This window comes from Centroberyx gerrardi, chromosome 21, assembly GCF_048128805.1.
Source record: "Centroberyx gerrardi isolate f3 chromosome 21, fCenGer3.hap1.cur.20231027, whole genome shotgun sequence".
NCBI lineage: Eukaryota > Metazoa > Chordata > Actinopteri > Beryciformes > Berycidae > Centroberyx > Centroberyx gerrardi.
This window is the reverse complement of record NC_136017.1, coordinates 1,454,295-1,468,293: the sequence shown is the minus strand read 5'-3', so window position 1 is coordinate 1,468,293 and position 13,999 is coordinate 1,454,295. Positions and strand designations below refer to the sequence as shown.

Genomic DNA, 13,999 nt, shown 5'->3' with positions numbered 1-13,999 from the left:
TAGACATTTTTTTCAGGTAGAGACAGGGAGGGAGGGAGAGAGAAGTGGTTTTGCTGTGATTTTTACAAATTTGTTGCAATTTCTGTCACCCTCTAGTGGTCAGAAAATGTCACTTATTGCAGCTTTTTTGACGGGAGAAAGACTAAATTTACTCCAGCTTGTACATTCCCTTCCCTTCCTAACTTGTGGTGGGTTCTGTATAAATTATACAAACAGAGGATACCATTTGACATTAAGAAACAATTCAATGTATTTGCTCATAAGTAAATAATATAGAGTTTAATAATAAGTTATTAAACTCAAATTCTTTTAGTTAGTTATGAATTTAGTTATGAATCTTGCATTGAACATTAAACTGATTCTCAAACACACAAACAATATACCAGTTAAGCACTGGAATTGGCCATGAATTGTACTATACAAACACATAATATTCTCACAAACTAACAAGGCATGGAATAATAAATCAATAATCTAAAGATTAAGCAATACACCCAATATATTACTCACTTTAAATGCACTCAAAGAAGGACAAAGGGAAGGCAAGGCTGGACAGGTGGAAGAGCAAACAGAGAAATGGTTTCTCCTAATTATGAGAGCTCAGAGGCTGATTATGCACACCTGTGTCTGGTTGACCTCAGACATTATTACCTCGTGACTACTGTAACTCTCTGTACTTTGGTCTAAGTCAAGGCTCTCTCAATCGCCTGCATAGTCGCTAACAAGCAATTTAACAATTAGGGAAACTGAGCTACAACTGAACAACTGAGTTGGGGCAGCCAGTGTCTCTGATGAAAAGCAATAGAAGACTGTTGGATAACTGTCACATCCATTAGATACCATCGAAACAAATAAAGAGTGTGTTTACATGCACATTAATATTCTGTCTACATCCGGGATATCCCGTTGGTGCATTTAAAAGCCATATCTCCTTTACAATAACTGGATAAGCCTATATCCATAATATGAAAAACCTAAATATGCTAGCTGGGATATGATGATATTAACTATTCTATCATAAAAACACTATATCTTTAGTGTTGGGTTTGGTGAACAGCGCAAGTGCCGTTTCTGCTCCATGGAGTCATGAGCATCAAAATAATACATCACTGATAAACACAATGGGAAAACTGTCTCCATGTGTACAGGTATGAAGAAAGCGGTTACTGATCGTTGCATCAGGCCACATCCAGACTAAGACCAAGGGATAAGGCTGATATTGGCAATATTATGGTGCAGGTAAACGCACTCATTCCCTTGGCTGTACTGGGCAGCTCCGGGGTGTGAATGTATGAAACTGAATGAATATGAAGCAGGCCATTGCTAGAAAAGAGCATGCATGCTCCATAAATTTTCCCTGGATAAACAAAGGTTATGATAACAATACTAACAATTCTGATTCCCGTTGTTTAGGAGCTACTGGCAGTTTTGTGGCGAACCGAATTCAGCTGAACACCAATACTTCAGAAATTGTGGTGGAAAACGGGTTCGTAGCCGACGTCCTGATATACGTACGATTTCCCCCCGGTGAGAAGTTTTCCCTCTTTTTTTTTCAGTAGAAAAGTCACAACTTTCTCATTAACATTGCACAAACTACCTTACACACTGCAAAAAATAGACTTAAGACTTAGACTTAAAACACTACCCCTATAAAAAAAAAAAATATATTGCTAGTAAGATAAGATTGCACTTTATTGATCCCCTAGGGGAAATGTAGTACAACTACTGCTACTACTATTGCTGCTACTACTACTACTGCTATAACCATTATTACTACTATTATTGTTGCTATTATTACCAATACAACTACCACCACTACCACAGCTACAGCTACAACAACTTACTACTACAGTAACTGCTGCTACTGCTATTAATAATAACCTTATCTCTTACTTTCTCTCTGTCTGATCTCTTGTGTCTGAAGAAGCTGTGCCTGGACAGCGAAAGCCATCAAACGTCTCTCTGGGTTTTGTTCTCTACCAGAACGATCACTTCTTCAGGTCCCGGCTCTACAGGAAGCAGCAATCCACCTCCATCAGGGTCCTGTCGGCCAGTGTCAAAGGTCAAGGCCGCGCTGTGGTGCCGCAACATGTGGAAATGCTGTTCAGACCCACAGTAAGAGAACTGCTATCATCACCTTTCCACAGTTAAGATTAATATTTTACAACAACAATTTAAAGGGGCATTACGTAACATATAACCTTTATCAACTTTTATGGCCTCAACCTGGTGGGTACACTCGGGACTTAGCTTTAATGGTACGCGCTACCGCTTATTGTCTTTACCGTTATTTATTGTATTACTATCTCAGTCTCACTCTCACAAGCTATATCTATATTAATTTGTTCATTTTTTAAAATTCTGATTCTGCTTTTGCATTGATGCAGAATTCTCCACAGGGATCATTAAAGTTTTCTTGCTCTGTTATGAGATGATTTATAGGCGCCATAAATCAATATCATTAACAGTTTATTTTTTTCAGCTTTATAAACGCAATATTATTAGCATTGCTAGTCAGTATTATCTCAGTATTTGGTGAGAAAGCTTCATAAATTCTTAAATTATGAGAATAATGATGATGATTATTATCTTAGTTTTATGCTGTAGTATTATTGTTAATATGTGTGTGAGGAGTCCAACATGTTTTTTGAATTTTGCCAAGTTGGTTGGACTGGGATCACATATGTTGAATGTGTTGCTCTTCATCTATTTCAAATGAGACAATCTGTTAGAACTTTGTTATTTATAAGCATGCAGATTTATTGTACTTATTCTCAGACTTTGCATGTGTAAACTTTTTTTGAGGAAGTTTTTGGCGATGACAATATGTTTGAGCCATGGGATTCTTGTGTTGAACTGCATACAGGGATCATTAAAGTTTTATTTTCTTTGTACAGTTTGCAGCCAAATTAATGCATTACGGATTCAGTGTGAGTCTTAGAGTTGATGCTTGTTCTCCCATTTTTAAAGATTTTTTTCCTCACATTTTTTTTTTTTCACATTTTTAAAGATTTTTCTCCACATTTGTAAAAAAAGATTTTCTTCTCACATTATTGACAATTTTTTCCACATTTTAATTTTTTTTCTCACATTTTTTTACAAATTTTTTCTCACAGTCAATGCTTGTTCATAGGTTTTTTCCCCTTCTTTTACATCGCAAAACATTGCAACTTTAGAAAAGTGCTGTACTAATGTAGTAATTGTTGTTGTTGATGTTTTAGATCATTGCCAACACAAAGCTGTATGACTACGCCTGTGTGTTCTGGGACTACAGTCTGGGTGACTGGAGCACTCAGGGCTGCACCAAGGTCAACGCATCGGACGGCGTTCTGCGATGTTTCTGCAACCACACCACTAACTTCGCTGCCCTCATGGTAAATGTCACGGATCTATGGTGACAGTTTTATTCCAAGTCACAAATGAGGTTTAACGAGGTTCTACAAAACCAAGCTTAGAGATAAGTGGTAATCTGACAAACCCTAAAATTTGTTTGTTATATTTAGTCTCCGTCCGTATCACCTGTCAATCAAACAGTGTGGGCGGAGTTTGAATTTTCTCTCGATGCAGTTTGAGTTTCTGTAGGTGGCGCTCTTTTCTTTGTCTGTTCAGCTATGGTGGCTATCTCTGCTCATGCTAACTGCCCAGTTCTTCTTCTATTTATTCCAAACAAACTGGAAACGCATCACTTCCTGTGCTCCAGAGGATTTTTCCCAGAGGGGCAGAGGAGCACAACACACATTTATTTATTTGTATAATTTAATATATATACTTATTCATATATATACACTTTAATTTTTCTAATTGAAACTATGGGTCAGAAGCAAACTATGTTTCTGCTTTGTCATGATTAGAATGTGTTACAGCGGCTAATTTTCATTTCAAAATGAGATTTCCAACATTTCAAAAATGTGCCACCTACTCTGATGACTTACAGCATTCACAGTTATGATATGTTTAAGTTAAGTAGGTTTTTGTGTTGGCCTCAATTGCAAATAATTAGTATCTCAACATAGGCCAGATCAAATGTTATTAAAACTTGCATCGTAAGTTGTATGCCCTATTGTGAGCCTCTCGATGAAGTTTGGTTATGATTGGTCAATGTGGTGTGGCTTAATGCATTAAAACAAAACAAAAAACATTAAAATCTCTTGGATTTTTACATTAAATACAAAAGTAATATATTTAGTGTGTAGAGAAATCACTGTTTGATTCTGCCCTCTGTTTTTGTTTCTCCAACAGTCATTCAGCGAGGATTATGAATATGCAGAAGCCCTGAACTATATTTCCATCGTTGGACTATCTTTATCTATCATTGGCTTGATAATAACAATCATTCACCGCGTTAAGGAAGGGTAAGACAGGACAGACCTTCTTTTCCTCCACATGCAGAAATTTACCTTATCTTAGTGTTAGATTGTATCACTGGTGTTGCACAGAAACCCTGGATCTAGTTTCAATGGTGCAGGGGTCATGAAACATACCGTGGAAAAGTTCAATTCAAGTGAAAAAACACCCCCAACAAAATTGCAGTTAATGTTATTCCATGACAGTAGCAATATATTTCACTGACAACTGTTTTGATGTCATGGCAACATTATGAAAGGCAAAAGTAAAAGGATACGTTAAGATTGTTGCTTTGTGATTATGATAAAAATCAGTTGTTGATCATAAACAAAAGGCATTTTGTTAATTCTTAAACCTGCAATAAGCGATTTCAGACCCTACAACCAATCCTGAAACTAACATGTGCTACGTGGAGGTTTTTTTTGAGACATGAGAATGATATAAATCAATATCCACACAGCAGCTGTGTTGTTGTTTTCACCTCTTTTCTAAAGCTTGTTGTCAAACTCAGACCCAATCGAAGCTCCTCCCGCCCCAGTCAGTAGCTTTTCAGCAGAGCCATATAGAGAGAGAGTTGCGTCATCTCCGTTCTCTCCAATGGACCATTTTTTTTACAGCAATGGCGGATCGCGGAGCCTCTCAATAGTTCCCGGAAGTTAGCGGCTAACACTAGCAGCGCAGTAGAGTTGCAGCGGAATGGACCGTTTGTGATGTACTTTGAAAGGGTAAGATGTTTAAAGAATCAGATTGTATATTATCAGCACATCTGTATCAAATTAACATGTGCATTAAAGCATGTTAGTGGATTATCCCCCTCTAAATTAGTAGATTTAGGGAACGTTAACAGATAACAGATTAGGCTAGGATACTGAATAAAGTTAGCAACACATAACGTTAACCACGAACAGCCTATTAATTATAAATTCCGTTCTCTTAATGCCATTTCATCCAACGTTGTGGAATTAGAGAAAAATACTTCTAAACGTGATTTTTTGCGGGGTGGGGGGAGTTAAATATTAGTTAAATATAACATTGGGGCATGTGTTTGTAGAGTGGTGGGTGGAGGTGGTGAAATGAGGATATCCATTTTGGAGTAAGAGCTAATAATAAAGTTAACGTTACACAATAATAAGGAAGAGAGCTATGTTTGTGATACATCGCTATTGATATGGATTTAGAGTGCATATTTGAGACTTCAAAACAGTAAACAAAAACGTAACTTATGGGTTGAGTGTTTTTAGGCTTTGTGATTCTGTTGACTATTACCTGTCTGTATTATGTTGCAGCTCAGCTGATTTTGGATTGATGGCAAAGGGAGAGGGAAGTTGGAGGACCTAAGTGAGATTGAAAACACAAGGTAAGTTTAAAATAGGCCAGCAATTTTGAAAAATGAATCATACTAGGCTAAATGGGGAATCATACTAAATACTAAAAGTATTATACTACAGTATTATATAAGTAATCATACTAAACATGTATTCTATTACTGTATTATATAAGTAATCTTATCTTGTTAGTGTATATTAGTAACCTGCTGTAGGAGCACTGGACATGTATACACTCATTACATATATAAAAGACAACCAAGAACATGAGACAACTTTATATAAATTAACATCACATCAGTAACTGATGCCACTTGTCATACTTTGTTAAACATCAGCAGCAAAAGCTGTTGATGATCACAACTAATGAAGTTCCATAACTTAAGTTGAGGAACAAAGACCACACCTCATCTCCCAAGGCAATTTCCCATCCAAGCCTATATAGGTGTGTCTAACCCTTTCTCCTCTTTTTCTCCCTCTCTCCCTCTCTCTTTCAGCCCAAGAACCACAGGGGGATTCAATGGAGCCTGAAGACTCCCTGCAATGAGACAGCACCCTCACCCTGCACCCTGAGTCTCAACTCCCTGGGTTTTACAAGCCTTTCCCTGTTCCTTATTTTTAATAAACCAAACATTAAGCTTCCCAATGGTATGGTCTTTGTTTGTGAAAAAGTGCAAATGAAGTGTTTGAATATTATTACCTCGCATATTTTTTTGTTGTGATCTTTAGTGATAGTAAGATTGCTCCTGCTGACTTGAGCCAACCATTTTTTTCTCCTCTCCGTGTCAGTGGGGAAACCGTACGCTTATTTGTGGTTTCCATAACATTTGGAAATAAGTGTTTATTATCAAGGATGGTAACCAGTCAGTAACTGTGTCCACTTGGACACGAGACACTTTTTTAATAGTTTTATATTGTTTATCTTCATAGTTTTTATAGTGTGTTATATTGATCTATATTGCCTTCATCTTTTCTGCACCATTTTTATTCTTATTTACCTTATTATTTTACTGTATTATATACCTTATTTCCTGTCATTGTACTGTACACCACTGCTGTGACACCCGAATTTCCCCTAGGGGATCAATAAAGTGCAATCTTATCTTAGCTGCTGCTAACCATATATCATTTTATCATCCCCAGCTCCACCCCAGCATCCACCTGTAGGCTCTGATTCTAGGTCTCCCCCGGATTGTCCCTCCCTGGCTGCTCTCTTTGGCTAGCTAGGTGCACGCTTGCAGGGAGTGACAGGATTAGAGCCTAGACGCCATACTAAACTCTGTATATTTGCATTCATTCTCAATAATCTGTTAACGTGAGTTGGCAGACTGAATTATGTTCAAGGTCAATTTGATAGAAAGAAATGCCAGCGCTCATAATGTCCTTTCGTCTTTTTAATACATGGGCAGCTAGATAAAAACTCACTGATGAAGTAGGGATTGACATAAACCACACTAGCTTGTGAAAATACATTCGTACATTTGTACTCCTTTCTCCGAGCGATTGGAGCATCCCCATGCAGCACAGCAAACCATGGTGGAGACTATATGCAAGGACAACACGGAGGAAAGGGCACAGACAACCTGCTTGACATGCTATTCATGTTTCTGAGTTTATTAGAGATTTATTTAATGAATTCATTGCGGTAAATAAATGCATAGTAAAAAGACAAAAGATACATAAAATATATATATTTATATGTGTATAAATATATATGTGTTTTAATGTGTCCTGTCCTGTCTGGATGGGATGATGTTTTGATGTACCCTTTTTAATAAGCAGATTTCTGCTTAAGTCATTAAGATTACTTAGGCCCTCAGTTACCATGGGATTACTGAAACCACCATGAATTAAAGAAATGGTAGAAAATTAATCTAATCTGAATTTTGAAACATTCCTTCCCTTCCCCTCCCTTTAAATATATCAATAAACATTAGGATGCGATTACTCTTGACTACCATACAAGTTTTACTTTTTAAAAAAACATTGATGTAACTACATACACATGTCGGTGTGCTATATAAATATTGTATATAAATATTGTAAATCAATGCATTTATTGACTACTAATTACCAAAAATCGCAGTTCTGTCTCTCTGTATTTACGTTTTCAAATTGCCCGCCAAGTACTTCCTGGAACTATCTGAAGCTACGTGAATCACGTGACGATCAAGCATTTTGGACTTCCGTTGACGCAACTCTCTCTCTATATGGCTCTGCTTTTCAGTAGCTTTTCATTTTTTTAAAAACTAGCTTGTCTCCTCCCTCGCTGCTCCCATTCCTGAAAAAAATTCTCGTAATGGCAGAATCAATGAAGCGAGCGAGTAAACGTGTTAAACTAGCAAACTTGTTCAACAGTAAATTTGCTACCTACCTCTTCACTTGTCATTGTGGGACATGTGACCTTCAGCAGAAGGAAAAGTGAGTCTGGTAACCGGTGACATTTCTCCGTAGGTACGTTTATCTTAGCTAGTAGCCTTTATGCACGGTCCTTCGCTAGTGGCTTCCGTAGGCCAGCAGCTTTGCAGTGGGTTTATTTACAAATGTGTTGCAGTTTCTGTCACCCTCTGGTGGTCAGAAAATCACTTAATGTAGCTTTAAAATCCTTAAAAGGAGTACACCGACTTTTTGGCAAATCAGCTCTTTGATCAAGTCACCTGACAAGGAGATTGGTAACAGTTCAACCTCTGCATGTCCATTATTTATGCATTTCTATGGTGTATTCTAACACACTGTAGATGTTGTGGATGGTACAAGCTAACATACTGTCATCTCAAAAGCATTAGCATGTGTATTGTACCACACTAAACACTGGACACATAAAGGTGAAACTGCTGACAATCTTAGCACAATGCTAATTTGATTAAATAGTTTTGTCAAAAAGTGGTGTATTTCTTTAATAACATAAACATTTCCTCTTTAAACACAGCCTTTACGCTTTCAGCTATTGGTCCTGTTAGATCTTTAGCTTCGGTTTTCCGACTAAATGAGACGTTTCCAGAGTTTTCTATGCCATTTGGAATTAAATGGGAGAGAATGAGCCCAAGAGGATGGCGAAACTGATTAAAACTAATCAGTTTTGGAATTCCTTTAATCGTGGCGCATGCATGTAAAAACTGCCACAATTACCATTAAAGGGATTGAAAATGTAAAAACTTACCAAAAACCCCAATGCACGCTGGAATCGTCCTTTATGGATTTCTTTTCAACTTCTTCAGCTTTCAAAGAAAAGCTCAGGAGAGCTGGAACTTCACGATTGTGCTGGTGAGTATCTGCATCAGTCTGCTCGCCTTCAGCATCACCTTCCTCTCCGGAGTCAACAACCCCAATGAAGCGAGCAGCACCGAGGCGGAAGCCACCAACACCAAAACCAACACCATCCCTGATTCAGACGTACATACTGAGCCAGATCACGGCCCGTGCACGGCAGTGGCGGCTCTTCTCCACTTCTTACTGCTGGCGACTTTTGTGTGGAACGCTGTGTACGGCACGCAGCTGATGCTTCTCATCCAGAAAATACGCCGCAGTCTTCCGTCCTCCTGCACCTTCCTCAGCGTTACTATTGGATGGGGTATGAGATTCATCACATTCAAACATTTGAAAAGAGCAAAGACTTGGAGTGCTATTTGGTACCAGAAAATCCATGGCAGAAAACAATCAGCAGGTGGTCTTCAGAATGGGTGCTACACTTACTCCAATGTTGATACTCAACTACCAGGAGACAAAAAGTAGATGTTCAACAAAATCTCCACAGATGATGTAATCCTAAACATGACCTTTTTGGTGGCACATTAGTCACTTGATAGAAAGTTGAGTATCAGCATTAGACTATCCAAATAAAGTGTAAACCAAGAATGTGCTGAAGAGGGTCTGACTCTGCAAACTTTTAAAGCCTTCGTTTCACACTGGCAATTTGAAAAGTTAAAACTGACGGATGCGTTTCACCTTGAATGAGCCTTCATCAGGTAGCTCTATGTTCCACGTAGGTACTTTTCCCTTTTGAAGTTGTTGATGTGAAATAAAGGCTTATAAAGATGCTGTCTCAGACCTTCTTTAGTTTTTAATACATTCAAAACTTTACTGACCATGATTCATGTCAATATGACTTCTTTCTAGAAATTATCAGGAAATAAGGAGTTAAATATTGAAACAAGAACATTGTTTTAGGACAGTTTCCCTTTCCCTTTTGTAATATGTTTCGAGCAACTGTCTTGACTCATACATACAAAGATTACTTTATTGAAACCCGCCAAATTATCTGCCAGTCCACTGAGTTATATGACTACCCAACTGGAAATTTGTTTTTGGTTTAATGATTACCTTGTTAAAATACAGACCATAGAAGGCCTACAGTATAAAACAAACTGTGATAATTTATAGGCCATTTATTTTAAAAGTGTCCTGTGCTATTGGAGCTTCTGCTTTGATGATGACACTTATGTAAAGCATCATCCAACAATTGTTTTTTATTTAACTGAAGCCCACTGTAACTGTTGTTTTGACTTCCTGTGTCATTTTAGGATTACCAGCCGTCATCGTGGCGATCACACTTGGAGCTACCTACAGGGTCAACACACCTTTGGGATACAGACGGGAGGAATTGTGGGTCAATTTCAATTATTTATTTCTCTCTGTAATCATACTGTATACCTTTGGACACATCAACACTGATACAAAAGGGGCCATAAATGAGGCAGAAGTGTTTTCCTTTTTTATAGATGTTGGTATGCTAGTATGTTTATGTTGTTCCTTTTCATTTTACATCACTTTGTAATTTCAAAGGAAAAATCCACCCTAAAACACTTAAACAGTGCTAAAAAACAGCTATTGGTGACGTTGCATTTCTGTGTCTATTTAGTAGTTTGGTGTATTTTTCTTCATCGTGGATAACTGGCCAATCGTAGACGAGGTGATGTCACATCCAGATATTTCCAGCAGCTACATTGGAGTTTGATATCAGAAAATGTTTTAAAACATCAACGGTAATGCAGTGTATCCACAAGACAGTTTTCAGTAAAGGGTGTGGTCACGAGGGTTTTTGAAAGGCATTCTGGGAAGCAGGAAATCACTGGCAGACTGAGGAAAAGTGGCTACACCAAAGAAGTAAAATACAACACTTCATCACAAAATAACATGCATGGCCATCACAGATTTATGAGATGTGACAGTGGAGGATGACCCCCAGGGAGAATTTTCCTTTACATTAATTGTATTATTGATAGAACAATAGATGGAAGAATAAATGGAAATAAAATAAAATATAATAATACTGGAGAGGCAATATGAGGCTTATGACTGCAGCATCTCCCTAGAAAAAGGGACGGAGCCTTATATAAAATCAAATCATTATAAAATTGCGCTCACATAGCCTTCATCTTGAGCATTTTTATATTAAGTGTTCACAAGTTGAATTTTTCCTTTTGTTCACTTCTGTCAAATTTGGTTTCCTTCTACAAAACAGCTATTATTAACATTTCTCCATCTTTTTTGTGTATTTCTCTCTCTCACTAATTTCACTGCTTTTCCTTTTTTGACCCTAAAGTTGCTGGCTTGCAGCTCTGGACAGGGACGGACGGTTTGACTTTGGGAAACCGATGTTTTGGGGGTTCCTCCTTCCAGTTGGTCTGGTCCTCATCTACAATACTGTACTGTTGTTTCTCTTTGCACTGAAGACATGCAGGACAGACCCTGAACTGAACAGGTAATGGAGAGTAGAGGTTAAAGCTACAAACTGTAACTTTTCTCCTTGAGACATGAACAGTAGCGGCTGCAGATAATTGTGGCTGGGGGAGCTTAATTATTTACAGCAAGTGCTAACTTTTTTCTAAATAATATAAAAAATAATAATGGGAAACCAATGTTTTGGGGGTTCCTCCTTCCAGTTGGTCTGGTCCTCGCCTACAACACTATACTGTTTGCGCTGAACGGACGGACACGGACAGACCCCGATTTAACTAAGTAAACCCACATGGAGATCTAGGGGAGAATAGAGGTTAAAGCTACCTGCCACTTTTCTCCTTGAGACAGTTAGTCCAGTGATAGTGCCACTCTCCTCCTTGCAACCCCAACCCGTCATCTTGATGATGTCATCTAGCCTGAGGCTGAGGTAACTGGCATTCGTAAATTTTCTGACATTATTGGCAATCTGACTTATACTGTATATATATATATATATATATATATATATATATAAGATAATGCAGATACAGGTCAGCAGCTTCAGTTCATGTTCACATCAAACATCAGAATGGGGAAAAAATGTGATCTCAGTGACTTTGACCGTGGCGTGGCTGTTGGTGCCAGACGGGCTGCTTTGAGTATTTCTGAACCTGCTGATCTTGGATTTTCACACACAACAGTCTCTAGAGGTTACACAGAATGATGCGAAAAACAAAAAACATCCAGTGAGCGGCGGTTCTGTGGACGGAAACGCCTTGTTGATGAGAGAGGTCAGAGGAGAACGACCAGACTGGTTGGAGCTGACAGAAAGGCTTCAGTAACTCAGATAACCTCTTTACAACTGGTGAGCAGAAAAGCATCCCAGAATGCAACACGTCCAACCTGGAGGCGGATGGCACTTTGGTAGCTGGTTGACACTGAGCTGAAAGCTGACCCAGTATTAGTGAGGTGTTATATATATATACTGTATATATGTATTCTATATATATTCCTATGTTAATATTTCTAACCAAAAATGTACCAATCAACATTCACCTGCATAATGTAAATTCGACAGTCAATGCTCTTCCCAAAACTATAAACGTTAGCTAGATAACGTTAGTCTAGCTAGCTAATAGATGAACGTTGTGAGTTAAATGTAGAGCAAAAACAAACAAATGACAGAAACCAACACTTACTATAGTCAACGTCAGAAGAAATGTCAAATCTTGCTAGAGCGATGTTTAGTTGGACAGAGGCTGAGGTAGAAACCAGCACAGATCCTGTACAGGTCCATGTGTTCAGTTCAGTTCACTGCAATGCACTGAATGCGATGCTCAGCACGACACGGTTATCTGTTAAATGACCTAATTCCACTAACATTACTTAAATACCACAAGGTAATAATGTTACCTACCGTTAGTTTGTAGGGCTGCAGAAGACGTGGACTTGTGGCGGTGGCTGTTGGGGGAACAATGCATCTCGCAGTCAAGGACGCCCTCTAGAGGCCATCTCACGAAATGTAGATGACTGACTGACCGACCTGAATATGCCTCGTGAAGCCCTCAGCTGCGCCGTGGGAAAAAAATCATCAGCCAGTGAAAACAAGCCCTGAGTAGATGCATGCATAGCTGATGATTTATGTTGCCGAGATGAGATTTATCCAAATACCAGGGGGTGTATGCCCAAAAAAAGGTGGCATGAGCAGTCATCGCATAGATGTCTCGCCGAGTCAGAAGTGTTAAGAAGTCTACCTAGCCCCCACCTTGAGCCTCTCCACCCCTGGCTACAAACAACCCAAACAACCTACTGTGAAGGAGCACATATCGTCATTTCCTGTGTTTCGTTCAGACTTTATCAAAATTGTTTTCACACCAGAAATAATCTCCACCATGGTCTGAATGGAAGAGGACCGAGACCACAGATTTTTGCCGAACCTTTTGCAAGTATTCGGTCCGCAGCCAAGTCCGCATGATGTGTTCACACCTGTCAAAATTATCTGAAATTGCCCAAAAAGTCTGTACCAAACAATGTAGGTGTGAAAGCCACTTTAGTGTTTTTTAATCCAATGTTACGGTCAGCGCCGTCAGGAATTATTGATAACAGCTCTCATACAGTATCAACCTCCTCATGTATTTATATCTGTAATGTTTTACTCCAGAGAATAACGTCCAATCACCAACTCTTTCTGTTGTGCAGTACGAGGCGGACGTCTTTGAGGAAGAAGTTCCTCATCAGTTTTTCAGTGGCTGTTTTACTGGGCCTGTCCTGGACACTGGGCTACCTGGTGCTCAGCACCAGCAACGAGCAAGGAACGGCCCATCTCATCTTCAGCATTATCTTCTGCCTCTGTACCACCACACAGGTAGGTTACAACAATACAACCACTTTGTGCTGCTAGGTTAGCTACCTCGCACTGGCTTCCAGTTAGTTTTAGGATTGATTTTAAGATTTTATTGATTATTTTTAAAGCATTAAATGGCCCGGCTCCAGAATATATTTCTGAACTTTTATCTCCCTCTGCAGCCTTAGATCGCCCAAAAAGACACTTAACTGTTCCACAGTATTATGGTGATTGTGCCTTCGCTATCAAAGCATCTAAACTTTGGAACCAACTGCTTGAAGAAATATGTTTGGCTAGCTCTGTATATGTAAAATTAAAAACCTTTTAG

The 13,999-nt window shown here is 38.7% G+C and overlaps 1 long non-coding RNA gene across 1 annotated transcript; it reads left to right on the top strand.

Annotated features, from left to right (window-relative positions):
* The first annotated feature begins 4,950 nt into the window (after positions 1-4,950).
* LOC144543033 (uncharacterized) lies at positions 4,951-6,315 on the top strand. Its single transcript, XR_013507611.1, has 3 exons — positions 4,951-5,069; positions 5,631-5,701; positions 6,167-6,315. It is a non-coding gene; the product is annotated as an uncharacterized LOC144543033 (long non-coding RNA).
* Positions 6,316-13,999: the final 7,684 nt, after the last annotated feature.